We start from the raw sequence: 27,931 nt of genomic DNA, 5'->3' as shown, positions 1-27,931 counted from the left end.
GGTATCTGTTTTCCTCCTTCTGACTTACATCACTCTGTATGACAGACTCTAGATCCATCCACCTCACTACAAATAACTCAATTTCATTTCTTTTTAAGGCTGAGTAATATTCCATTGTATATATGTGCCACATCTTCTTTATCCATTCATCTGTTGATGGACATTTAGGTTGGTTCTATGTCCTGGCTATTGGAAATAGTGCTGCAATGAACATTGTGGTACATCTCTTTTTGAATTACGGTTTTCTCAGGGTATATGCCCAGTAGTGGGATTGCTGGGTGATATGGTAGTCCTATTTTTAGTTTTTTAAAGAAGCTCCATTTTGTTTTCCATGGTGGTTGTATCAATTTACATTCCCACCAACAGTGTAGGAGGGGTCCCTTTTTAACCACACCCTTTCCAGCATTTATTTTTTCTAGATTTTTTGATAATGGCCATTCTGCCTGGTGTGAGGTGAAACCTCATTGTAGTTTTGATTTCCATTTCTCTAATAATTAGTGATGTTGAGCATTTTTTCATGTGCCTCCTGGCCATCTGTACGTCTTCTTTGGTGAAATGTCTATTTAGGTTTTCCATCCATTTTTTAACTGTATTGTTTGGTTTTTTTTGATATTGAGCTCCATGAGCTGTTTGTATATTTTGGATATTAATCCTTTGTCTGTTGTTTCATTTGCAAATATTTTCTCCCATTCTGAGGGTTGTCTTTTTGTCGTTTATGGTTTCCTTTGCTGTACAAAAGCTTTTAAGTTTAATTAGGTCCCATTTGTTTATTTTTGTTTTTATTTCCGATACTCAAGGAGGTAGGTCAAAAAAGATCTTGCTGTGGTTGATGTCAAAGACTGTTTTTCCTATGTTTTCCTCTAAGAGTTTTATAGTGTCTGGTCTTACATTTAAGTCTTCAATCCATTTGGAGTTTATTTTTGTGTATGGTGTTAGGGAGTGTTCTAATTTCATTCTTTCACATGTAGCTGTCCAGTTTTCCCAGCTCCACTTATTGAAGAGGCTGTCTTTTCTCCTTTGTATGTTCTTGCTTCCTTTGTCATAAATTAGGTGCCCATATGTGCGTGGGTTTATCTCTGGGCATTCTATCCTGTACTACTGATCTATATTTCTGTTTTCGTGCAGTACCATACTGTCTTGATTACTGTAGCTCTGTGGTATAATTTGAAGTCGGGAGCCTGATTCCTCCAACTCCATTTTTCTTTCTCAAGATTGCTTTGGCTATTCAGGGTCTTTTGTGTTTCCATACGAATTGTAAAATTTTTTGTTCTAATTCTGTGAAGAATGCCATTGGTAGTTTGATAGGGATTGCACTGAATCTGTAGATTGCTTTGGGTGGTATAGTCATTTTCACAATATTGATTCTTCCAATCCAAGAACATTGTGTATTTCTCCATCTGTTTATGTCATCTTTGATTTCTTTCATTAGTGTTTTATAGTTTTCTGAGTACAAGTCTTTCGCCTCCTTAGGCAGAGAGAGAAAGACTTAGGCAGGTTTATTCCTAGGTATTTTATTCTTTTTGTTGCAATGGTAAATGAGAGTGTTTCCTTAATTTCTCTTTCTGATTTTTCATTGTTGGTGTATAGGAATGCCAGAGATTTCTCTGCATTAATTTTGTATCCTGCAACCTTACCAAATTCATTGATTAATTCTAGTAGTTTTCTGGGGGCACCTTTAGGATTTTCTATGTATAGGATCATGTCATCTGCAAAGGGTGACAGTTTTACTTCTTCTTTTCCAATTTGTATTACTTTTATTTCTTTTTCTTCTCTGATTGCCATGGATAGGACTTCCAAAACTATGTTAAGTAAGAGTGGTGAGAGTGGACATCCTTGTCTTGTTCCTGATCTTACTGGAAATGCTTTCAGTTTTTCACCATTGAGTATAATGCTTCCTGTGGGTTTGTCATATATAGCCTTTATTATGTTCAGGTAGGTTCCCTCTATGCCCATTTTCTGGAGAGTTTTTATCATAAATGGGTTTTGAATTTTGTTAAAGCTTTTTCTGCATCTATTGAGATGATCATATGGTTTTTATTCCTTAATTTATTAATGTGGTGTATCACATTGATTGATTTGCATACATTGAAGAATCCATGCATCCCTGTGATAAATCTCACTTGATCATGGTGGATGATCCTTTTAATGTGCTGTTGGATTCTGTTTGCTAGTATTTTGTTCAGGATTTCTGCATCTATGTTCATCAGTCATATTGGTCTGTAATTTTCTTTTTTTGTGATATCTTTTTCTGGTTTTGGCATCAGGGTGATGGTGGCTTCATAGAATGAATTTGGGAGTGTTTCTCCCTCTGCAATTTTTTGGAAAAGTTTGATAAGGATCAGTGTTAGCTCTTCTCTAAATGTTTCATAGAATTCGCCTGTGAAGCCATCTGGTCCTGGACTTTTGTTTGTTGGAAGATTTTAAATTATGGTTTCAATTTCATTGCTTGTGATAGGTCTATTCATATTTTCTAATTCTTCCTGGTTCAGTCTTGGAAAATTGTACCTTTCCAAGAATTTGTCCATTTCTTCATGGTTGTCCATTTTATTGGCATATAGTTGTTTGTAGTAGTCTCTTACAATCCTTTGTATTTCTGCAGTGTCACTTGTGATTTTTCCTTTTTCATTTCTAATTTTATTGATTTGAGTCCTATCCCTTTTTTTCTTGATGAGTCTGGCTAATGGTTTATCAATTTTGTTTATCTTCTCAAAAAACCAGCTTTTAGTTTTATTGATCTCTGCTATTGTTTTCTTCATTACTATTTTATTTCTGCTCTGATCTTTATGATTTCTTTCTTTCTGCTGACTTTGGGTTTTCTTTGATCTTCTTTCTCTAGTTGTTTTAGGTGTAGGGGTAGACTGTTTATTTGAGATTTTTCTTTTTTCTTGAGGGGAGATTGAATTGCTATATATGCCCCTCTTAGAACTGCTTTTGCTGCATCCCATAGAGTTTGGGTTGTCGTGTTTTCGTTGTCATTTGTTTCTATGTATTTTTTTGATTTCCTCTTTGATTTCTTCAGTGATCTCTTGGTTATTTAGTAGCATATTGTTTAGCCTCCATGTGTTTGTGTTTTTTACATTTTTTTCCCCTGTAATTTATTTCTAATCTCATAGCGTTGTGGTTGGAAAAGATACTTGATATGATTTCAATTTTCTTAAATTTACCAAGGCTTGATTTGTGACCCAAGATATGATCTATCCTGGAGAATGTTCCATGTGCACTTGAGAAGAAAATGTATTCTGCCACTTTCGGGTGGAATGTTCTATAAATATCAATTAAATCTATCTGGTCTATTGTGTCATTTAAAGCTGTGTTTCCTTATTTATTTTCTGTTTGGATGATCTGTCCATTGGTGTAAGTGGGGTGTTAAAGTCCCCTACTATTATTGTGTTACTATCTATTTCCCCTTTCATGGTTGTTAGCATTTGCCTTATGTACTGAGGTGTTCCTATGTTGGGTGCATTAACATTTATAATTGTTATATCTTCTTCTTGGGTTGATTCTTTGATCATTATGTAGTGTTCCTCCTTATCTCTTGTAACAGTCTTTATTTTAAAGTCTGTTTTATCTGATATTAGTATTGCTACTGCAGCTTTCTTTTGATTTCCATTTGCATGGAATATCTTTTTCCATCCCCTCACTTTCAGTCTGTATGTGTCCCTAGCTCTGAAGTGGGTCTCTTGTAGACAGCATATATATGGGTCTTGTTTTTGTATCCATTCAGCCAGTCTTTTCTTTTGGTTGGGGCATTTAATCCATTTATAATCAAGGTTATTATCGATATGTATGTTCCTATTACCATTTTCTTAATTTTGTTTTGGATTTGTTTTTGTGGTTCTTTTTTTTCTCTTGTGTTTCCCACCTAGAGAAGTTTCTTTAGCATTTGTTGTAAAGCTGATTTGGTGGCACTGAATTCTCTTAGCTTTTGCTTGTCTGAAAAGCTTTTGGTTTCTTCATCGAATCTGAATGAGATCCTTGCTGGGTAGTGTAATCTTGGCTGTGGGTTTTTCTCTTTCATCACTGTAAGTATATCCTGCCACTCCCTTCTGGCCTGCAGAGTTTCTGCTGAAAAATCAGCTGATAACCTTATGGGGATTCCCTGGTATGTTATTTGTTGCTTTTCCCTTGATGCTTTTAATATTTTTCTTTGTATTTAATTTTATATAGTTTGATTAATATGTCTCAGTATGTTTCTCCTTGGGTTTATCCTGTATGGGACTCTCTGCACTTCCTGGATTTGGGTGACTATTTCCTTTCCCATGTTAGGGAAGTTTTTGATTATAATCTCTTCAAATATTTTCTCAGACCCTTTCTTTATCTCTTCTTCTCCTGGGACACCTATAATTTGAATATTGGTGCATTTACTGTTGTCCCAGAAGTCTCTGAGAATGTCTTCAATTCTTTTCATTGTTTTTTCTTTATTCTGCTGCTTGGCAGTTATTTCCACCATTTTGTCTTCCAGGTCACTTATTTGTTCTTCTGCCTCAGTTATTCTGTTATTGATTCTTTCTAGTGTATTTTTCATTTCAGTTATTGTGTTGTTCATCTGTGTTTGTTTTTTCTTTAGTTCTTCTAGATCTTTGTTAAACATTTCTTGCATTTTCTCAATCGTGCCTCCATTCTATTTCTGAGATTCTGGATCATCTTTACTGTCATTACTCTGAATTCTTTTTCAGGTTGATTGCCTGTTTCCTCTTCATTTATTTGGTCTTGTAGGTTTTTACCTTGCTCCTTCATCTGTGACATATTTTTTTGCCATATCATTTTTTTTTTATTACTTTTATGAGTGGGATTGTGTTCCTGTCTTACTGGTTGTTTGTCCTGAGGCTTCCAACACTGGAGTTTGTAGGTTGTTGGGTAGAGCTGGGTCTTGGTGCTGAGGTAAGGACCTCCATGAGACCTCACTCCAGTGAATATTTCCAGAGGTCTGAGTTTCTCTGTTAGTTCAGTGGTTCAGACTCAGAGTTCCCACCACAGGAGCTTCCTTTGCCTGACCCCCAGCTTGTGAACCAAGATCCCCCAAGCTGCGTGGGTGGGCAAAAAAAAAAGAACAATAACAAAGTAAAAAATAAAATTAGGCTAGGAAACTAACAGATATGTTAGAAAGAATACAAAAATAAAAATATAGATGAATGAACAACCAGGAGGTACATCAGCACCACAATAGTAAAAAAAAAAGTGTGGAACGCTTCACGAATTTGCGTGTCATCCCTGCACAGGGACCATGCTAATCTTCTCTGTATCATTCCAATTTTAGTATATGTGCTGATGAAGTGAGCACTAATTGTATTTATTAAGAGTCCTTAAAGAGGTAACTGAATTGATATGAGTTCATTGGGGTGAGCCTTAATCCAACATGACTGATGTCCTTATAAGAAAAGGAAGTGTGGACATGGACACATACAGAGGGAAGATGATATGAAGACAACAGGGAGAAAACGGCCATCTAATAAGTCAGAGAGAGGCCTGGAACACATCCTTCCCTCAGAAGAAGTCAACCCTGCCAATGCCTTAATTGAGGACTTCCAGCCTCTAGAACTGTGAGAAAATAAATTTCAGTTGTTTAAGTCACCAGCTGTGGAACTTTGTTACGGCAGCCCTAGCAAACTAATACACTGCATTTAAATTTTGTAGCCCTTTAGCCATGCTTCAGTTGTTGTTTCCTTCATTTTTTCCAGGGGATTGGAAAAGTCTGCCCATCTTTGACACTCCCACTTTTGGATGGAGGCGATATTATGTGCAAACCAGTGGCCTTGGAGATAACTGGTCCCTTAGGCTGACTCCCTCCCAGAGAAGGCAAATTCAGCCCAGCCACTGAACTATCTCTTAGGGAAAAAAAAGAAAGAAAGAAAATATTTCTGTAACAAGATAATGACCTCTACTGGAAGCTGTGTGAAATTAGAGATCCCAGTTAGTCTCAAGACTTAGGGAGAAAAAAAAATAGAACAGGTTTAAATGTTAAGAAGTGGTGACCTCAGAGGAATTTCTAAGGGAGAACACTGTTACCATCAACCAGTAAATAAATCTAAATTAAAAGAAAGTGTAGCAGAATAGAATAGAAGGAAAACCTTCAAATCATGTGTTCCTTATTGCTGCTGAGGGCAAGGTGGGTGAGAGGGAGGATCACACCCAGTCAGGGGCACCTCCACACTCACGTCCTCTGAAAGATTTCTAGCTCCTTGCTACTCAGGATGTGCTCTGGGGACCAACAGCTGAGGCCCCACCCCAGAGTTGTTGAATGAAAATCTAAATTTTTTAACAAGGTTCCCAGATGATCTATAAACACATTAAAGCTTGAGACGCACTGCAGACTTATTCCTAAGCTCATTTTTCTTCACAGTAGTGCGTAGTATCCAAATACCCATAAAATGTACAGGTTGTATTAACAAAGGTTTAATTAGTCTTTTTTTTTTTTTTTTTTTACTTTTTAATCCTGAAAATTCAACTAATGACAGCTTGGAACTCTCTGATTTCCAGGGTTTTCCATGGAAATGATGATTCTTCCTCCTATTAATCATCCTGTGTCAGGGAAGCAGGAAGTTTGAATTTTAACTCCTCTTAATGAATGCATTTCACATACCAGAATTGCCTCGGCAATTTGCTCAACAGCTTTAGAAGCCATTACTAGATTGCAGTTCAAATTCATTTCATCTGTTTCCTAAACTGGCCCTATTGTTCATCTTCACACTATTCTAATGCATGGTACCAAGATACAGCTACTTTTGTTCAGCAGGAAAAACAGTTTTTCTTGTAAGTGCCCCTAAAACCAGAGTATATTAATTTGTTTAAAACGCAGTTTATATCTGGTGGTGTTCTGGTGAATGTTTAATAACCAGCTTTCAAAACAAAGTTGAAGCTATAATTTACAGCACTTGCCAATTGCCATAGTATAAATTCTCCCATCTTGAACAATTTCACAATACCAACATGATCATGAAGTTGGGGAAATATGTGCACAGTTGCTTCATGACAGTACAAGCAGGCATCACTATGTATTTCCAAAATACCATCAAATACCTTCCCATTTCCCAGACTACCTTCAGGATACATGTCAGTGCACAGTATATGTGCTGTGCAATTGTACAATCTTAATATATACCAATAGAAAACTACCAGGTTTGGGATAAAATACTAGTTTTATTAATGATGTGATTAATGCTTTTATTATAACAGTAAGATGGTGACATAAAAATTTAATGCTATGAAACTCTCAGGAGCAGAGATGCAAACAGCTACTCCAAAATTTACTCTAGTAACCTTACCCTTCCCACAGTTACCTGTAGGAGCTGTCTTCTACATAAAGAAGGCTAAGTTTGTATTTAGTGTCCTTGCAACTACCCTAAGGTAGTTCTCCTAGTTACGGCAACCCTTCCCACAGTCTTCGTTACCAATTACTTTTTGCTGGCAATTTAAGGCCTTTCAATCTGGGCCAGTCATGCCTCTGGCAGTTTCTGAGCTCCATCTTTAATCTCTCCATCTCACACCAGAAAAACCTGTCTATATTTTTATTAATTTCTGAAGGACTATGATCCACCTCATAAATTAATTCATTAGATTTTCACCATCAATTCCACCATACAATGGAATGACACTGTTATGGGTTTAATTGTATCCTCCCCAAAATGTTAGTCTTAACCATCAGTACCTGTGAATGTAACCTTATTTGGTAATAAGGTCTTCACAGATGATCAAGTTAAGATGAAGTCATTAGGATGGATCCTGATATAATATGACTGGTATCCTCATAAAAAGGAGAAATTTGGACACAGAGCCAGACATGCCTGGAAAGAAGAACACCTTGATTTCAGACTTCCTAGCCTCCAGAACTGAGACAATAGGTTTCTGTTGCTTAAACCCATCATTTGATGGCAGACCTAGCAAATTAACACAGTCACAATCAGAAGAGGCATGTCTCAACTAATTTTTTTTACTCATATCCAACTTGGAGAATTAGTGATACTTTTATTCTTATAAAACTTGACTAGATTCTAGGTTATTCTAATAATTATGTCACTCTCATTCTTTGCATTCTGAGATGCTTTCATAATAGGAAAACAGTAGAGATACAGTTGGGCATCATACACAACACTGACTGCATCAATGAGAGAGAGAAGCACATGTGCACACAACTAGTCATAGGTGTCATGATAGAAAAAGTGGCGAGAAGTGCTACAATATTTGGTACAAAACTATTATCAACTTTCTAATGCAGTTACTAACTCCTACAAAAGGGACAAATATGTAACTGAAGAGACCTCACTTTAACCCATTCCTCTAATGCAGATATTTCCGAAACTGAAAGCAGGTTGGTGTAGAAGATGTTCTGAGGAAGAAAAACCTACTTGGAATCCTTTGAATGGGTGCTATAGTCAGCCACAAACTCCATCTACATTAAGGGCAAGCTCTGAAAATTAGTTTCTAAACCCAAAGGCACAAAAACAGAAATGCAACTGCTAAAACTCTTATTTACTGAATTATAACATTTTAGATTCTGGAGGGATCTGGGAGCCTCATATTTTATCAGAAAGAAGTAAAACCTAGAGGTACTTCTCTAAGGTTGTAACTAATGGGAAAACTCAACCCCATTTCTTAGTTTCTTATATTCTAGTCCCAACTACCAGAAATGAAGTTTATGAACCTGATCATGTCTCTTAGTCACTTCAAGAGCTTTTATAAAAATGCACATTTCCAGGGCCCAAGCTTAAAAATTCAGATTCAAATCCCAAGTTTTGCTCATGGATCTGTACTTAAATTCTTGGGGACTTCGGCTGTGTAGGGAAGTTTGAAACCACTTTTGAAAAAAATTCTGCCCAGAGACCTCTTACCTTTGGTCTGCTTCTCATTTCACTCAGACCCAGCTCTGTGTGACGATTACCACATCTTCTCTAATCCTGAGAAAAATGCTTAGGGTCCCATGGACCTGCTGATAATACAGGTTCACACTGACTCTGATAATGTAGAAGCTGCTCCCCTTGACTCCTGGGCAAGTTCTTAGTACACAGAATATTTTAGAGCAGAAGAGGAAAAACAAACCTGAAACGTCTTAAAACAACCTTTTTTGAATGTTCTCATTTCATACTCGTTTTCTGCTCCTTAATTTGCCCGAGTACATTCAACTTGCAGCCTCACACGAATAGCCATTTTCCCATTCACCAAGAGTAAGATGATTTATGTAGGGTGAGTTGTAATAAGCACAAGTTTCACTTATTTTCTATCATTGCTGTATCTCCTAGGGGAAGAGTTGATTGTAAAACAACAATAAACCAAAACGAAAAATTTATAAAACTATGGCCAAGTGAATCACAATTATTTATAAAATTTGATAGTTCAAACTGGGACCTAGGATATCCCGGGGATGGGGAGACTGAGGAGAACACAGGAGAGAGCTGAATGTAGGAAATTTAGAGGTGTAAATAACTTCGCATTGGTGGTAGTGGTGGTAGAGGTTGCAACTGCAATGTGTGCGACTAGAATGAAGCTGAGTCTATATTCTGGGCATCCATCCTGAGCTTTCTCACTCTCACACTTGAAGCTCCCATGAAACACCAAAGAGGGAGACTGAAACTTCAAAGTTTAAGAGGTGTGGTTGTACTGAAGATTTTACCCGTGAAACATCTCTCAAATATTCTTTCTCTTCTTCATCCCAACCTTATTTCCTTAGGTGAGACCCTCATCAACTCTCTCCTGAAGTAGCTCAGGAGCCTCTAACTGCTTTCCTTGCTTCCAGGTTCTTCCATACTCATGCCCTTTCAGCAATACTTCTTTCCCATTTGAGGCCTTCACCCTCAGTATCTCCAGCTCCCACACCCCACACCCCACACCCCAGAGATCACAAGTCTTCTGGAAAATAGGAACTATCTCCTCTTGCCGCCTCTTTGGAGATTCCTGCTGTAGAATACAGGTTCAGGCTGAACTCCTGTAGCCTATACAGCCTGCAGTAATGTCAGGGTTTCTATTCCAAACTGGAGAGCCCAAGGAGAATCTGGAAGAGCCATATTTTGAAATCTTCCTAGTTGGGCTGTCTCTCCTTTGGAGCCCTATTTATTTGCAAAGGACAAGAAAAAAAAGGCAATGGGGCTCTCTTGGAATTTGGGCTTCAGAGTCTACAGTTGACCTTTTTGCCTTTGTTTCCAGCACTGAAACATGAGACCAGTTCGGTTCAGTGGCATACAGTGTGATTAGGACTAAAATCAACTTCATATTCCTTCAGGTCTCCTCAGAAACTGCAGAGTGAACCACAATTTTCCTATCTTTTTAATAATGAAGTAGATATAGCACATCTTTATATTGACATTTTATGACTTCATATTTCATATTTCGTTATGGAATACTTCCGTAATGAGCAAGGCATCTTCTGACACAGAGGTGTCACCTCTGGACAAATGAATACGAACGTGTGGAACTTTAGGTTCAGGTGAAGCATTTGCACAGTCCTGTAGTGTCACAGTAGAATAGGGATAAACCTTCCAGCCCTCTGGTACTGCTCTCCAAGAAGTGAGAAGGAATCCAGAAGCTTAAGTACATGGTGTCAGAGAAATTCGAGTCACCGAGATTTCTTTTAGGGATATATATCTACAGAGCCCAAGAGGCATAGACATACATGTTACTTGTCTTAGAAGATCACAGAAAACTCCTAGATACCTGAATGTGGGGAAATTCGGCCTCATGACTAGAGCTTAAGGAAGCCAACACTAGCCAGGCAAGAACTGTGATTTTCCAGCCACCTTGGAGTCCCCCTGGCCATGGTGAAAGCTTAAGTCCCTCACTTCCTTGGCTTTCAAAGACCTTCAGAAAGGAAGAAGGAAGAGTTAGAGAGTTCTCGCTGGCTTTTCTTTAGCCGCTACCCCTAGTTACTCCTAAATGGACAAATACATACAACATAGTGTTGTCCTAAATAAGAACTCAGGAACTGTGGAGTATAAGTCACCATGAAGGCTACAGAAATCTCAGTAAGTCTGGTAACTGCTCATCTTTGGGGTACAAACGATTAAAAATAATCATAATAAGGTGCATGGTGTAGCTCTAGAGTCCAGCATTTGCCTATTTCAACTATTCCTTTGATTCTGTAGCTTTTGTCTCTAACTTTGTGTCACCTCTTTCTTGGCCTGATGTCTTCTCTGTGGTCATTACACCATTGATGTCATAGCTGTGTCTGAAACTTTCAATCTATACACAGCTCTTGGAGAAATTTGCTCCTTTAACCCTGCTTATCTTCTGTCCAAGTCTCCGCTAGTGTGCTCCTCTCTGTGGAACTGTTCCCTGGCAGTGTGAGGCCCATCATCTATTCAAAGGAGATGATGTATACAGAGGCACCTGGTGCATATAGGTGCCTAAATATTAGTTCCCTTCTCTCAGGGCTACCAGGGAGGATTCCCCACTCAAGCCTAACTCTTTGAGATGAGACTCCCTGAGGCAATACCTCAGCTTTATTCTCTACCATCAAATATCACCTACAATCCTAATCTATTGATATATCTGTGCATCTGCTTTCATTCTAAGCTATCTCAAACTTAAACCAGCTCTTTGCTTCTGTTATTATTTCCCCCCCTCTGTGTTTCTCCCTTGGATAATGACTTCCTCATCCAAATTAACTTTCACAAATACCTTAATTTACAAAAGCTATAAATAAAATTCCATCAACGCGAGTGGAGATGATACCTGAACGGGGGCACCCTGGTGAGAATTGGTGTCCTGACCTTACAAGGCTTCTTCAGACACCCCATAGGTGGCTAAGATTGCCTTTGGCAGATTAGCCAAGGGCCCATTTCTTGAGAGCAAAAAATCAAGGCCCTCTGAGCTATTCCAACTAAAAATCGAGAAGCATATAACAACTAATAAAGTTAAATTCATGCATTCTTAAGAAGGGAAACTTCAATCATTCTCCCTATGCTCTGGTAAATTCATGAATAACTATGTTAATGCAAATAGCTCCCACTTCAGAGATAGGTTTGTAAGAGGATGTCCTGTCCTTAAACTAAACTGCATTCTTAAGCAGCTCTCCCACCTGACAGTATATCTGACAGAATTAGTGAGTAGGAATGATCTTTACTCAGTCTGTAATCTGAACATGTAATTGATGACAGACTCTAAAAGGATACTAACATCTGACCTGGTAATATTACATTTTCAAGGTAATTTGTGTCATAATGGTTCATTTAAAAACATGTACAAGCAATCTTATGCAGCACTGAATATAATTACTTGTTCACATTCTCAGGATCTAAAAGAAGCAGAATAGGCTTTTTAAAATCAATAGAAAAGCCTAAACCTAATGGATTATTCATTTGAACCTGTTCTGCTGAACCACAGATTTACAGTCCCAACACAGTTCTGAGCAGAGCTGGGTCAGAGTGAAAGAATCTATCCTACCCACCTCCCACTCTGAGGAAAGACTAGGTGTCAGGGGAAAAGAAGGCTGCAAAGAAGTTCCAGTGGGCAAGAAATTAGAGTCCAAGACAGTTTTAGGATGAACCAAGTTCTACATTAAAGCAGAAAGTGATGTGGTTCATTTTTCTATTCTAACTGTGTTATAACAGCCTGGGATTTAGGAAAATAAGCCTAGGTGTCTTGGGTGGGCAGCAGCAGGAGATATGAGTGGCTGAGAAGAGATTGGAGAGCACCAAGTATGGGCTGAGGGCTCCTTCTGAACGGAATGTGTCCTGGTTGGTAAGGCAAGAAAACTAGGGGGTTATTTTGACTCAATAAATGATTCTAAGAACAGTACTATTCTAGACCTCTGTACCTTAGTATCTTTCTGGGGTGAAATGAGTATGGAAAGGAGGGTTTTATGGTAAAAGGGATGCCTTCCCTTCCAATGACATGATGCACGGATGAAAGACAGGACCAGGTTTCTGGATCAGAGGACTAAGCCAACCGACCAAGGTGATAGCAGGACTCATTAAGCTTCCAGCCACACCAGGGCCTGCAAAACTGACAACATGAGGGTTCTGGGACTCCTCAGTGTATCCCCAGCCACATAACAGGGATGAGACTCAAGGGCTCAAGAGGTGTCACAGCATTTTCAAAAATAAAAAAAGCAAATTTCGTTCATTTTTAAACACTCACATAGGCCATATAACAACCTGGGAGTTTGCAGAAATCTTTGAAAGGGATGCGGGGGGAGTGGAAACATGGAGAAAGCTGTATCCATGGGACAGTCAAATATTGAGTACTTCCATATTAAATAAGCGAATTCAAATGCCAAGGTTCAATAGCCATTCAATCAGATACAATGTTACATTTATATTATCCTTGTTTATTTTGCTATTACAGATTGATTTTTATAAACCTGCATTCTGGATTACATTTTCTGAATTCTGTAATCTGAATTCTGTCATTGTAAATCAAAAACTCACACATTCAAATATCACTTAATCATCACATGGGTATAATTTAAAACACATACACACTATTTAACTTTAATTGCTTTCAGTACCCAACAGAGTAAACTTCTCAAAGCACTCATATTTACAAAAGTAAAAATCCATGCCTACTTTAACAACAGCTGTCTAATAAATTGAAATTGAAGCAATAAAGACTTGTAGCACCTATCAGGTGAGAAAAAAGTAGACTCATATTCAGATATGGTTTGCTGTCATGACTCATCATTTCCCCAACCCTCCTGACAATAATGGGGAAAAGCACATAAATGAAATGTTAATTAAGAGTTCATACCAAAATCCTGCTAAGCAAAAATTCTAACTCCTATTTTTCGGTTAGTAGGAAAAGTCAAACATTGACAACCTTTATTACTATGGTGTGATGATAACAGATGAACATTTTCCCCAATCTATACCTCATTGCCAGGAATCTGAGGTTCAGGTGTCAGCTGTTAGAGACAAGCCTCCTCCATCTGGAATTTCTAGAAGGTAATAGGCATAAAGGTACTTATCACAGAACCCAGCAGGCAGTCCATAACTGTTAGTTTCTTTTCCCATCCTCCTTCCAACATTACTAACTCACCTGGTCATAATTATGTCTAGTTCCCATCAGTCTTCCAAGCTCGAAATGAAATATGAACAAATTCCACTGCCTCAAAATATGCATAAACAAGAAGGGTCAACTCTTCTTATCTCTTTTAAGTGTCCTATGCCTCTAAAAACCACTTTCCTTAGCTCCAACAACTGTCTACTGAGGGGTGACCATCGTGGTCCTCTGTATCCTCTCTGTGTAGCATTGTGTCCCCCTCATCAGGACCTCCACATTCGCCTTGCAGGGATCCACAGGAGACTGGTAGGGACCCAAGTAACAGCATTCAGAAGGGAAACATACATGAAAATATACAATGTGATCCAAACACAAATCAAAATACATTGTATTGTCTCTTATTATGACCCTCTCTTTTGTCAGAATATATCTCCCTTCCATCATCTCTTTACTCTGGAAGGAAAAAAAGACAAAATCAAGAGTTGAAAGAAGAGAGAAAAAAATACAAAGACTGAAAAAAGTAGAAAGAGAAAGAGAACAGGACTGTTGCAGATAGGTTTAAAAAACAAAAGGTCATCTTTCAAACTTCCAAAAAACTGCTATCTCTAAAATTATTAACCAGATATTCCCATATATATTGTTGTTCAGTGACTTCATATTAGTAGTCTACAGGATGAGCATCCTGCAGAAGGCATCCATCCTCATTTTTATGAAAATTTTATCAGCGGACTCACTGCATGCCAAGCCCAGGTGGACTGGTCCCTGATGATTTTCAGGGCAGCATGACACAGCTTTCTGGGCTTTCCTTCAGGGTTAGTTAAAATTAGATGCTAAGGACTCAAGGAACAAGGGAACTCATTTTTAGCTGTCACAGATGCCTATGCACCCCAGAGAAGATACTGATATTGCATTAGGCATGGTGGAGATGCCCACTTAATGTCTTGGTCAAATTCATTTACCTGTTGTGATGAGTTCATTTCCACAATGCAATTTCCAATCTGAAGCATGAAATCAAAATCAGCCAACTATATTCTAGCTTGTGATGCAGTGCAATGAACAAGTAGAATTAAAATCAGCTCATCACTGCCCAGAAAATTAGTGAAAACCTCAGATTCACAAATCAACAGGATTTATGTATGCAGTGAAATCTAAAAAATTATCTGTTATTTAACTCTAAAATAAACACATTTGAACATTGATACTCAAAGTATTCCTCATTTGAATTATACAGAGCTTAGGAAACCAACATGTATTCTCAAAACACAAGAGCAGGAATAATTTACTGGCCTATTTCAATATTAGCAGCCCATGGAGGGCTTTTGGTAACCACCATCTATCTGTTCCTGCAACCTGTCCAAACCAAATTCATTAATTGGATTTCCTCAGCCTCCTGATATAGAATATAAATCTATAAATGTATATACCAGAAGATGTTCCCTTGGATATCCCTGGGGGGTGAAAAAAACATGTTAAAACAAAACCACAAACACAAGAGGACAGCTATCGGCTTTCAATTATCCTTCAGAGCAGACAGAATGTTCATTTTACATTTTAGGACTTAATAATAGAGAAAATAACTCTGTGATCTCTAATCACTTCTTGAAATTCAAACCTGGGACTCCATTGGGCCTCTGGAGATGTAAACAGTGAGATCTTCTAAAAACAGTTTGGAAAAGAGGCTTCCAGTAGAATAAGAAGGCAATCACCCTTCTGAAGAAATCTAGAGGGATACCATTTTCGCAGGCCAGATTGTAAGAGGCAAAATAAACCCTTCCAATTCTACCTTGGGCATGGCTACCATTGCCACCCATTCCAAATAGCCCTACACTGGCTTAGGATGAGGTGGGATTTGGAGGTGCTCACACATCTTTACCCAGCCCCTCCTCCCCCCGAGTAATGAGATAGTGGTGTCCTCCAGAATAACATTTTTGTCTTCGTAAGACCATATGTCCTGGGTTGTCACTCACATTGCTTCACCAAGAAGCAAACACATTATTTACTTAATTGATAAATACAGTTCTAATTAGAATCCCATCTGCATTCATCCTCTTGTAAAATTACATGTAAATGAGCATGTTTGTTTTTTGTTGTAATCATAGTCTTATGATGCATTTAAAAATATTTACATAGATAGACCTAGAGATTGCCATACTGAGTAAAATAAGTCAGACAGAGAAAGACAAATATCATATGATATCATTTATATGTGGAATCTAAAAATATGGTACAAATGAACCTATTTAAAAAACAAAAGTAGAGTCACAGATGTAGAATACAAACTTATGGTTACCAAGGGAGAACGGGGTGGGGGGGGGGTGGGGAGGATAAACTGGGAGATTGGGATTGACATATACACACTACTATATACAAAATAGATAACTAATAAGAACCTACTGTATAACACAGGAAACTCTTTTCAGTACTCTGTAATGACCTATATGGGAACAGAATCTAAAATAGAGTGGATATATGTATATGTATAACTGATTCACTTTGCTGTACAGCAGAAACTAAAACAACATTGTAAATCAACTATATTCCAATAAAAATTAATTTAAATAAAAATATTTAGAAGAAACATAAAATAAGCCCTTATTCTTAAGAACTATTAAAAGACAAGTAGATCATAGCACATAAATAAAAGAGGACTCTTAAATAAACATATGTATATCACCTTCATATCAATTTATAAATATTTTATTTGAGAAGTCATATAACATAACCTTGAAATATTAGTAAAAGTTTGAATTTCTCCCTCTTGATTCTATAATTAGAAGCTAAACTCACCAATCATTTCCACTAAACACAGTGTTTCTACTACAATTTATTACAGTAACATGTTACTATAATCAATATACATCTGTCTTGTGCTTTGTATGTCTTTCTGCCCACCATAATTACTGTAAAGGCAATGTTATAAAACCACACTTTAATTCTTTATCTTGACTATAAATAGAAGGGTTTAGCAAGCCTTCGTGGCCTTATATTTTGTGAACTTAATCTGTATACTGTAACTATAAATCCTCTAGCTTAATACATTACAAGTCAGCTATATTACTTTGTTTACTTAACAGACAATTTAAACTAAATAATTGATAACCCTTGAGTTTTCTTTTGAGGAAAAAAATTATTATTTTATCCAGGAGGTGACTCAATCACATCTGCGTTCACTCCTCTCATGAACACAGCACATCCACGAACCTTGTAGGTGTCCGCAGGTCATCAGGTCAGTCAGTCACTTTTCCCCAAGTCCACCCTGATTCTTATGTATACCACCACTCTATATTACTAGGGGAATTCCAGCATGCCTTTTGCCTGAGAATACACAAATTCTAAAATAATTAACCATTATTACAGGAAATAAAGGCTAAGCCTTGAGGGAATACATCCTAGAAGGTAAGTTTGAATTGATATTTGGTGGAGAGATTTGCAGATAAAGGACAAAGGTTTAGAATATGAGATATACCCCCAAAAAAGAGGACAAATCAAGGCTGGACTTCAAGGGCAGACACTAAACCTTTCCACTGCCTCATGAAAACTTTATAGTTCCTTAGGTAGGAAAAGAATTCCCAATTAGTTAATTTTTCAATGGGTACAGCTTTACCATTTTCCCTACAGTTGCCCTTATCAGTGGCCCTTTGACCATAGAACTTTGGGGTGAGTTGGTAATTGATAACATCCTACTAGATGCTCCTTAGCTTGCATGCTTATTACTAAGTTCTCTCTCCTAAAGAAATATGGAGCATAAATTACATGAATCATGCAGACATAATTAAACCTCAATGCTGAATGAGAAGCTTTTTCAAAGAAGCATAAGCTCAACTGCCTGTGATGTTCTCTTCAGGAACAGGTTCTGTCACAAGCAGAAATAAATCTTTAAATGTGATTTAAGCCTCTAGATAAGTTACTGACATACTCCTATTGACTAATGTCAAAATTTTGTATACAACTATTCCCAGTTAATTTGACTGACGTGTTTCTCGGCTGATTGGCTAGTCACTACCTCTTTTGATTGATGTTCATTAAGTTAATCAGTAAATTTGCACTTTACTGATTAAAGTTCAATTTGATAGGTATGTTAGCTATTTAATAATAAGTATATATATATATGTACAAAGTTAAGATAAATTTTCATTAGTAAGGAATTTTTAAAAGGTACACATACGTGGCATGTTAAGGAGCTCGGTATTTCAAAAACATGTTTCTGCTCTAGAATTTACCATAGTCATCGGTGGAATCTTGCAGTGCATGATTGAATAAGTATGTCTGATAAAACTGTCCAAATGATTTCTGTGGAACTTCCCAAATCCTGTATTTCAGACATCATTATATTGGATTTACAGAATGGCTCATCTCTACTCACACTTAACAAAAAGTAAGGGAAGGGGAAGACGTTAGCAGAGAAAAGCTTCCAATCATACCCATTGCAACTATTTGATAGATTGAACTGGTGGAAATAGGAGATTTTCCATCAAACAATTCATCCCATTTCCAAGTCCATAGCTTTTTCCAAATTTCCAGCTTTCCTTCCTCAAATCTCTGACTGTACTCCAATATTTGTGTGGGTCATCTTGCTTAGGCATCCTATCAGTTGTACAGAATTTTCCGCCCTTTCTCCAGTAGTCTCAGGGAACCCAATCACAGTGAGTTTACAGTTGTCCTCCCTTATCCTCAGGAGGATATGTTCCAAGACCCCCAGTGGATGTCTGAAACAACAGATAGTACCAAACCCTACATACACTATGTTTTTTTCCTATAATAAATAACTATGATAAAGTTTAATTCATAAATTAGGCACAGTAAGAGAATATCTGTATTGCCAGCCTCACTACTCTTGTACTTTGGAGCCAGTTTTAAGTAAAATAAGGGTTACTTGAACACAAGCACTGTGATCCCACTACAGTAGATCTGATAACCCAGAAGGCTACCAAATGACTAAGGCAGGATGGAGCAGGATGGTGCCAGATTTCATCACGCTACTCAGAACACTACCCAATTTTTATAACTTATATATGTTTTATTTCTGGAATCTTCCATTTAATATTTTAGACCATGGTTGACTGTGGGTAACTGAAACCATGGAAAGTGAAACCACAGTAAAGGAGGGACCACTGTATTGTGAAATAAGTTATTATACTGAAGATTTCAGGCTTCTGCCATCTCTCCACCTGTGCTCCTGATATCTGATCCTCTCTGCTGAGTGCAGCCTACTCTTCCATTACAAATGCTTTTCTCATAGGGAGTGGTCTCATGTGCCAGTGAATATAGTTATCACCAGTTATCCTATGCATATAATGATTGTAAAAATTAAGATAGAACACAACTGAAAGTTATTATAACAAACTTAACCTATCATAGCCACCCTTGCAAATTATGAAAAATGTGTTCCTTTTGATTTCTACACTCAGGAAAATGATGTAATCCTGAAGCACAGATGGGAAGAGGGGAATGCAGTACACCCAAGAGGAATTCATGGCTCTTTTACACATTAGACCTACTCTACCCTTTGAGGAAGGGGGGTGGGGGTGGGGAAGAGATCAGGAGAAGGGCAGCCCCCATGGAAATGACCTTGGCCTTTTTCACTAGACAACACAAGTGCCAGGGTCCCAGTGTTCCATCTTCAAAAGATAGACTTGACTTAGCAACTACCCAGCAACTTTCCAGAGACCTAAGAACATCTAGGCAACTTCTACTATTCTTCTATTTACTCTTCTATTTATTCTTCTATTCTACTATTCTTCTATTTAATTGAACAAATAATATTTGGGGAATAAGAAGTTTTCATGGGTAATAAAACATTCAAAAAATTGGCCATCCTTTCCAGAACTGTAGATGAAATGTATTTGACTCTCCTGGGATCCTGAATTGCTATATTCTGATCAGAGGCTTTATGTAATTTGAGAAAAAAGACATTTGCATGCAAAGAAATATATATGTTCTCTATGCCTTCCTAAAAATGTCTTTCCTTTTTTTCTCCTAATAATCTGGCTTTATAGAGAAAAGCCAGATTATAATAAATTATAAATATATGTGGCATTATATATAATAAATTATAAGTAAATCTGGCATTTATTTTCCACCATTTTCTACTCACAGAGATTATTCAAAAGACCATAGCTATAATAATTATTATTTTATTTATTTTAGCTTTTCATTGCCCACAGAACATTTTTATCTGATCGTCCAGAAAACTTGTATGGATGGAAAATACTACTGTGATGATTATTTCAATTTTATAATGAGGAAACTGAGTCTCAAAGCAGTTAGTAAACTTGCCTAAGACCACATAACTAATAAAGGGCAGTGCCGGAACTCAAACAGGTCTTCTGATTTTTCACCCCATGATCCTATGCTTCAGCAAAACAAATTTGCTAAATCATATGCAGCAAATCAATGCAAAAGCAAAATCTTAAATATGATATTTTGAACCCAGAGTGAGTCTTCATGTTATCTAAAATATTTTCCTCATAAGCATCTTAGTTTCAATAGAACACTGTTAGAGTAAAGCTATATCTATTGGTCGTGGAGAAATATTGTAACCATTGATAGTCCTGACTTTCAGATTTTTCCAAGGATTGTCTTTATAAAACACATTAATGTTTACAGTTTTTCCCTCTTCAAATATGAAGAATAGAAGCAATATTGGTTCTGTTGTTGTCCTGGCCAGGGTGCTTTGCTGTAGCCAACAAACCCTGTGTTACCGCTTTAAGCAGAGAGAAAGACAGAGAGAGCCCACAGAATCTTTGTAAGGCTGAAGAGGCAGAATCCAAGCTGGGCTTCTGGGGAGGACACCCAGAGCTACATCTCAGAACCAACCTACCAAGAAGGAAACTGCTGCCTCTGCCATCATCAGAAAGTGCCTAAGTCAGGGGGCTGCTACCATCACTGTCAGTAATAGAGCCTTCCTCAGTGCAATTGTCTAAATGTGTGTGTCCCCCCACAAAATTTGTATGTTGAAATCCTAATCCCTAAAGTGATGGTATTAGGATTTGGGGCCTTTGGGAGGCGTTTAGGTCATGACGGCAGGGCCCTCATGAATGGGATTAGCGCCCTTATGAAAGAGGTTACAGAGAGATCCCTTGCCCTTTCTCTGCCATGTGAGGATACAATGAGAAGTCTGCAACCCAGAAGAGGGCCTTCACCTGACCATGCTGGCACCCTGATCTTGGACTTCCAGGCTCCAAAACTGGAAGAAATAAATTTCTGTTGTTTATAAGCTATGCAGCCTGTGGTATTTTGTTACAGCAGCCCAAACGGATTAAGACACTTTCTCTGTCTCAGTACCTGCTGCAGAATGGAAACTCAGCACCATGCCTCTTCCCTCCATGTGACTCAATTCCGTATGAAGTCTCTTGCAGGTATATCTGATGGGTAGAATCTAAATCACTTATTCTTCTCCAAAAACAATGTTTTCATTTGTTAGTTTCCTCACTGGGATAGTAAGACATAATTCAATGGAATTATTACAAAATGGGAAGGCTTTTAAAAATATTCTTTTGCAACCAGATATAATAGAAGTCCATTACAGAGTTTAACTGTTTAAATGAGAATAACAATAGAACTATCATATGGTATTGTCATATGGATTAAGTGAAATAGAATACATAAAAGGCTTAATATAATTAGTACAAAGGAAATCATTAATAGATATTGTATATTATAATGTAAAGGGCTGCTGAGTAGAACCTTTCCTACTATTCTGGAATTGGCAGTGAGGCCTCACGACTGAGGACACAGGATTGTCTAATAACACACTTCCTAAATAAAGGTACAAGCAACTGGGGAGCAAGACATCCCCTCCAAGTTCTTGTAAAAGGTGAGTATATTCTCTCTGTTGCTCCAAAACATCCCTCAGGACTCTCCCCTGAGAGAGAAAGAGAAAACTAGAGAGGGAGAAAGGGAAGAGGGGGATGAGGATCCACAGACTCACACATGACTGATTCTAAGGTCTAATCAGGGTACTGAAGCTTTTCCTCACGGAAGGAGGAAGGAAGGTGAGTGCTCATCCACCAAAGTCCAGTGACGGCTCCACCAAAAAGACCACTTGTAGGATTTGGGGGTGTCTACAGGAAAAAGAGACTAGCATCTCATTCCCAGTGTTACTGCTAACCTGATCAGACAAGAAAGTTGAACACAGATGGCAAAAGTGAAGGAAGGGAACGGAAGCCATGTGGTGTCTGGTGATGTTTGAGTATGTGAGTGATGTGTGATGTGTGAGTGATGTATGAGTCTCTCATATGTCAAGAGAACACTGGAACGTAGTAGCAAGGCTTGAGTTATGAGCTCACACCCTAAATAGGAGGGATCTCTGTTGCTTCAGGATGCAGCAGGAGCTTATGGCCATGTGATATACTAATGGCGAAGGAATCTGGCGGCCAAGGGAAAAGTTTGAGCTGGAGATGGATCTTCCATGAGAGTAACTATGAAGTGGGGTCCTTCCCACAGTCCACCTAAAAAGCTTACACATGTGTCCATACATCTATTTCTATCTTCTCCCTCTCATTCCATCTCCTTCCTCCTTAGTCCAACACACCAGAGGAGGAAAAGGGGAGGGAAGTGGACTTTAATAGCGAGGCCCTCCTTCCCCCCGTGCTGCATGCCCCCTCAGGCCACTGATGAACCCTGAGCTAGGAAGAGGGGTTAGGTGTGATTGAAGTTTTATATTGGACTGGACTAGATTTAGTAACTGAAATTTATTTGGAAGCTATGAGATCTGACAAAGATGTTATTAAGATCTAGGAAACCCAGATTCAACAGAATAATGTCAAAGGCACTGGCTGAGAAGAAATTAGACCCTTGCATGTTTGTATCCATTAGGATAAACTTTCAAAAACCAGTTACAATGGGATTGCTTTTATTATTTGTATTCACTCACCTGTTTTTCTATCAGGACTTGGTTCACCTTAGAAAGATAAAGCAACTAGAACCAAGATACCCAGTGGCCTCAGCTAATGCCATGAAAGTGTCTCACCATCCTCTGAAACTTTTCTCACCCAATATAGGCCCAAATTTCTACACTATGTTGCCAAGGCAGATGGAGGACAACCAACTATGGTTTTTCTTCTTTAACATTTTTTTTTTCTCTGCCTATTTGTTTGCACCCAACGCATATCTTAACTGGAGTAGTATCTAGGGGAACGTATCTTCATGCTCTCTGTTAGACTATGATCTGCTTCCCCACAACCCCTGATTTACAATGTTGGAATGTTGTAGCACAGCTTCTGAAACTTAAAAAGGCATATAACTCACCCAGGAATTTTGTGAAAATGTAAATTCTGATTTTATATGTCTATGGAAAAACCTGATATCCTGTTTTTCTAACACATTTCCAGGTCTGTGGACCACATCTTGTGTGACAAGGCTCTAGAGTAGAGAACACTCCACCTCATTAAATGGGAGAACCAAAAAAAAAAAAAAAAAAACCACACCACACACAAAGCTTTCCAGATCCTCTGAAAAGACATCAGTAAGAGCAAACAAGCAGGAATTCTATTTATTCTGCCATTACAACATTGTTCAGACTGTATTCTGTATGCTTTAGGACTAGATTTTTCATATCTACACTGGTCTCTTTTCATGGTAATATTTATCACCTGATAGCAATCATATTTTTCTTTCTAGTACGTGAGATATTCTTAGAATATTTAATAAAATTCATTTCTCACCTGAGAAAATCAACTGAAGTCAACATTTAAATGGTGACCTGTGGTGTCAGGAGGAGTCAATCTACAAATTCAACTCATGAGGGGAAAGAAAATGTGTGGGACCTTAACCACAAAATTCCTAACAATTGAATTCTGTTCAATTCCATGTATGTGCTAGAGTTCAACTTGTCTTTCATCTTACATAGAATTATTCTGCTTCATCTTCTTTTTCATGCTCCTCTTGTGTCATTGTTTATATTTAATAAAATCAAGTATCAGGTATCTTTAGGATAGTCATAGATTTGAATACTCTTGTTAGGGGAACCACTGACTGAAACCAACCTGGCCAGGCATAAGTTATCTTAAAACAGGAGGTCCTGGTAAGGAACTTGGAACTATCAAGCTACCACCAACCAGAAGAATTTGGGAAAGGTCAAAAAGAGAGAAGAGACGCCAGTCCATATGCCTACCAACCTCCCAGAATCCTTCTCGCAGGAATCCATCTTGCTGAGCGATGCACGTGCCACCAGGAAGGACCCTGAGTCAGAATGATTGGCCAGAGACAACCAGGAAACTAACCCCATTACCATAAAGCTGAGACTGTAAGTCACATGGCAGAGCAGTTCTCCTGGGTTCCCTTACCCTACTGCTCTCTGCCCAGGCAGCCTTTCCCAACAAAGTCTCTTTGTCAGCACATGTGTCCCCTTGGACAATTCATTTCTGAGTGTTAAACCCACTCTAACACTCTAAGAGCCCACTCTCGAGCCATGGAAGAGATGTCCTTTCCTGCAACACTCTGATCTGTGGACAAACTATTTGACCTGATGACGTTTACTTTTGAAACAGGAGGGAAGGGGGCAGGGCACAACCTTTAAAAGAATGACATAGCCATAGTACATGACAATAATTAGTGAGAACCAACTGGGTCCAAGATGGCAGAAGATTCGACTTCCACTAGACCTTGAGCCTCATTATAAGCTCATTGTGATACATTAACATGTTAAGTGACACACCCACCAATGCCATGACAGTTCTGAGGCTAACCATAAAAGGCCAGAAAGTGGGAGGTGGCCCAATTCCTGGAAATCCCCGCCCCTTCCCCAAAATAACTGGAATAATCCTCCTACTCATTAGCCTATGAAATTACCCAGCCCATAAAAATTAACCATGCCATATTTCAAAGCCTCTTGCCTCTTGCCTTCCAAGATGGCCCACACTGTCTATGGAGTGTGTTTCTCTCTAAATAAGTCCGATTCTTACCTATCACTGCATCTCTGAATCCTTTCACGACAAAGAAAGAACCTCAAATTCACCAGGAACACTTTCAATGAGGGTAGAGCCCAGCAATCTGTTTTAACAAACACCCCAGTTGATTTTGACACACAAAAATGTGAGAATCATGGCTATAAACCTGTGGCTTTCAAACCAGGCTCTCAAGCCTATCTCCCCCACCACCCCAGTCCCCAACGAGCCCCTGATTCTGATTGAACTATTCCAGAAGTGGGCCCAGCCACCTGTATTTTTTCAAAACTCCCCAGATGAGTCTAGGGTTCTAATATCCAAATAAGGTTGGGAATCACTGCTCTAAGGTGTGTGTGCTGTTCAGTACTGAATCACATACGGACAGATGTACAGTTGAGGACAGAGCTGAGATTTGAACCCATATGCTTGGATTCCAGACTGCAACACTATGCTGACATTTTGGTTCCCAATTCCTCTGTTCCAAGTCCATGTAATTATCTGCATTCTCAGTCAAACTTCAACTTTATGACTATCTGTGATTTCTCTAAGTTTGCTTCTATAATATTTTTTCATCATGGCTCCTTCATCCTGGGATTGCTCTCTCTCAATCCTCATTTCATAGGTCACATGGACATTGAAACCCTCCCTTCCTCATGCCCCTTTGCTCTCTGCCTAACACACAATAGCTCAATCATTTGGAGATCAAATTCTTTGTTAATACTTGAAATTCCAGGCTGTTAAAACTGAAAGGATCTCTGGGATCAGCAGGTCCAGCTCCTTTTTATTGCTCATTAGTATAATTACTCTAGATTTTCCAGATGAGATCTTCTCAATTATATACATTTCCTGCAAAGGATATGAAGGTAGTGCAAGCAAGTCCTTTGACACAACATGCCAAAGGAATTTTTGTTCTTTGGAACAAAGAGGGTTGGAATTGCCAAAGTCATCTGTATAAATCTTTATTTTCCTTTTACTGTGGTGCTATGACCCATATGCTCTAAAATCCAAATACAGGGCTCATGTGGAGAAGAATCTCAGCCTTTGCTGCAGGGTAAAGAAATAAGCAGAAAGGGGCTGGGAGGGGATTAGTGAGGGATACAAAATCCCAAGCCTATTTAATGGTCTGTGCCTTGTCTCAAAGCACCAAATCACACTGGTGTTTCAAGTTGGAATATATAGATGATAAAATAGCATTAAAAATAATGGGCATCTTGAAAGTGGAGAGTATTATCTTCAACTACTAGACCTTTTTTAGGAGCCTAAATATGAATGGGGAATGCTCTCCTACGGTTAACTTATGTGGCATATGTTAAATATGAATAACTCATGAAAATGAAAATTAAAGCCTAATGAACTAATAATCTAGGGTTCTAGTGCTCCCTGATAATAACTGTTCTCTGCCTCAGATTTCTCAACTGTAAACCAAAAATAAAGCACTTTCCCTAAGAACCTCATTACATTATCCCAAAGATAGCATAACCAAGCATGTGTGAAAGGAATTTGGAAAACAAAGATAAGAAGAATTATCTTTACTATTAGCATCCTATAGCCAAGTAATACGTTCTTTCCCAGTAACTAGGAGGTTTAGCTTCTGTGGGCAAAAGTGGCAAGTGCTCTGGGTCACTGTTTTGAGAGGAGAACCATGATATAAGGCCCTTAAAGGAGTATCTTTAAAAAAAAAAAAAAAAAAGACAGCTGCAGCAGCTGTCAAATTCTATCAACTACTGAATGTTCAATAGATCAAATCCCACAAAGATAGACAGCTTGACAGGAATGCTCTAGTAACTTTTTCTAACAGAAAAATTCCTTTAAAGTTTTTACTCACGCTGTGGATCGTAAGCAATTTTGGTCGTTGATCCTTTTTGAAAATGAAACTGGATAAAAACCTTACCAGGAGAAAGGTGACCCCAAATCATCTCATGAGTCTTACCACAGTGAGGGCTGAAATAGGCACATTTGGCTTTTCTGACCATATATACACTCTTGGAAAATTTACGAGAAAGCCCAAGGGTATTACTACCAGGCAAAGTTCATGAGTATAAGCAGTTTCTGTTTTAACTTGAGAGGTAGATGGGAAAGCAAAAAGAATTGCAATCCAGAGAATACACCCAGAGCCCTAGGGATGGTTTTTAATACTACTAATTGGTAGTAAATACTTTTGCCATATTGCCAAACGAGGCTTGTCTAACTATTGTATATTTTTTATAATCTATATATTGCTACATATAAGAAAACAGTGACCTAGAATTAACACTTAACAAAAAAGCAATACTTGGTGAAAAATAATCCAATACTGAAAATAATGAACAATAGTTGAAAGGCACTATTTACAGGAAGACTCTGTGTGTATGGATTCATCTCTGGTTTTCATAGGCACACCTTGCTTGTAACTTCCTTTAAACTACATTTGTCTAATCATCCCAGTCCAGATTCCCCATAGTAATATAAAAGTCCAAAATGTAATAGGCTTCCTTCAGTTTCTTACACATTGAGTCATAGAACATTTAGAACCAGAGGAGACTTGTGAAAAGCTAATTCTGGACATCTATGCTCACCTCCCTCTAGCTGAGCTCATGGCAGTCATCACTGACCCACCATGGCCCCTTCTTTGATGAACAGTGACATAAACTAAGAGATCTTCTCATAATAGTCCATTAAATATATATGTCAGGGTGCCAGCAGGAAATAGTTGGTACAACCAAATTAAGATAATTCAAAGAGAGTTTAGTAAAGAGACTATTTATCAAGGGAAAATCCTCAGCTTGTAAGGTAGGTAGGGACTATGTGGGTGAGGGGTAAAGGGGGACAGCAGGGAGGGTCACATAAGGATAATATGCCCAAGGGTAGTTATGAACTTTGGTTGAGGGACAAAGTCAGCCCAAGGTGAGTTCACAGAAAAATATCCAAGCTCACTGTTATCCCTCCCTCCAGGCTCCTGCTGGGGCTCAGCATTTACCAAACCCAACAGGAAACCAGAACACTAGGAAGCCTTCTGATGTAGTCCCTAAAAGTCAGTCCTCTGGGACAGAGAGCAGGTTAGAGAAGGGTGGATAGGACATCCAGAGAGGCAAAAGGCAGTTATCCAGCAATTGAGGTGATTTGCTCTAGACCACATAGCT

At 38.3% G+C, this 27,931-nt stretch overlaps 1 non-coding gene across 1 annotated transcript; it reads right to left on the bottom strand.

Moving 5' to 3' along the window:
* Positions 1-5,174: 5,174 nt before the first annotated feature.
* On the bottom strand, positions 5,175-5,281 carry LOC114236934 (U6 spliceosomal RNA). The gene has a single exon (XR_003622778.2). It is a non-coding gene; the product is annotated as a U6 spliceosomal RNA (small nuclear RNA).
* Positions 5,282-27,931: the final 22,650 nt, after the last annotated feature.

The sequence above is a fragment of the Balaenoptera acutorostrata genome, chromosome 2 (genome assembly GCF_949987535.1).
Source record: "Balaenoptera acutorostrata chromosome 2, mBalAcu1.1, whole genome shotgun sequence".
NCBI lineage: Eukaryota > Metazoa > Chordata > Mammalia > Artiodactyla > Balaenopteridae > Balaenoptera > Balaenoptera acutorostrata.
The sequence above is the reverse complement of the archived record's forward strand: the minus strand, read 5'-3'. Positions and strand labels throughout refer to the sequence as shown.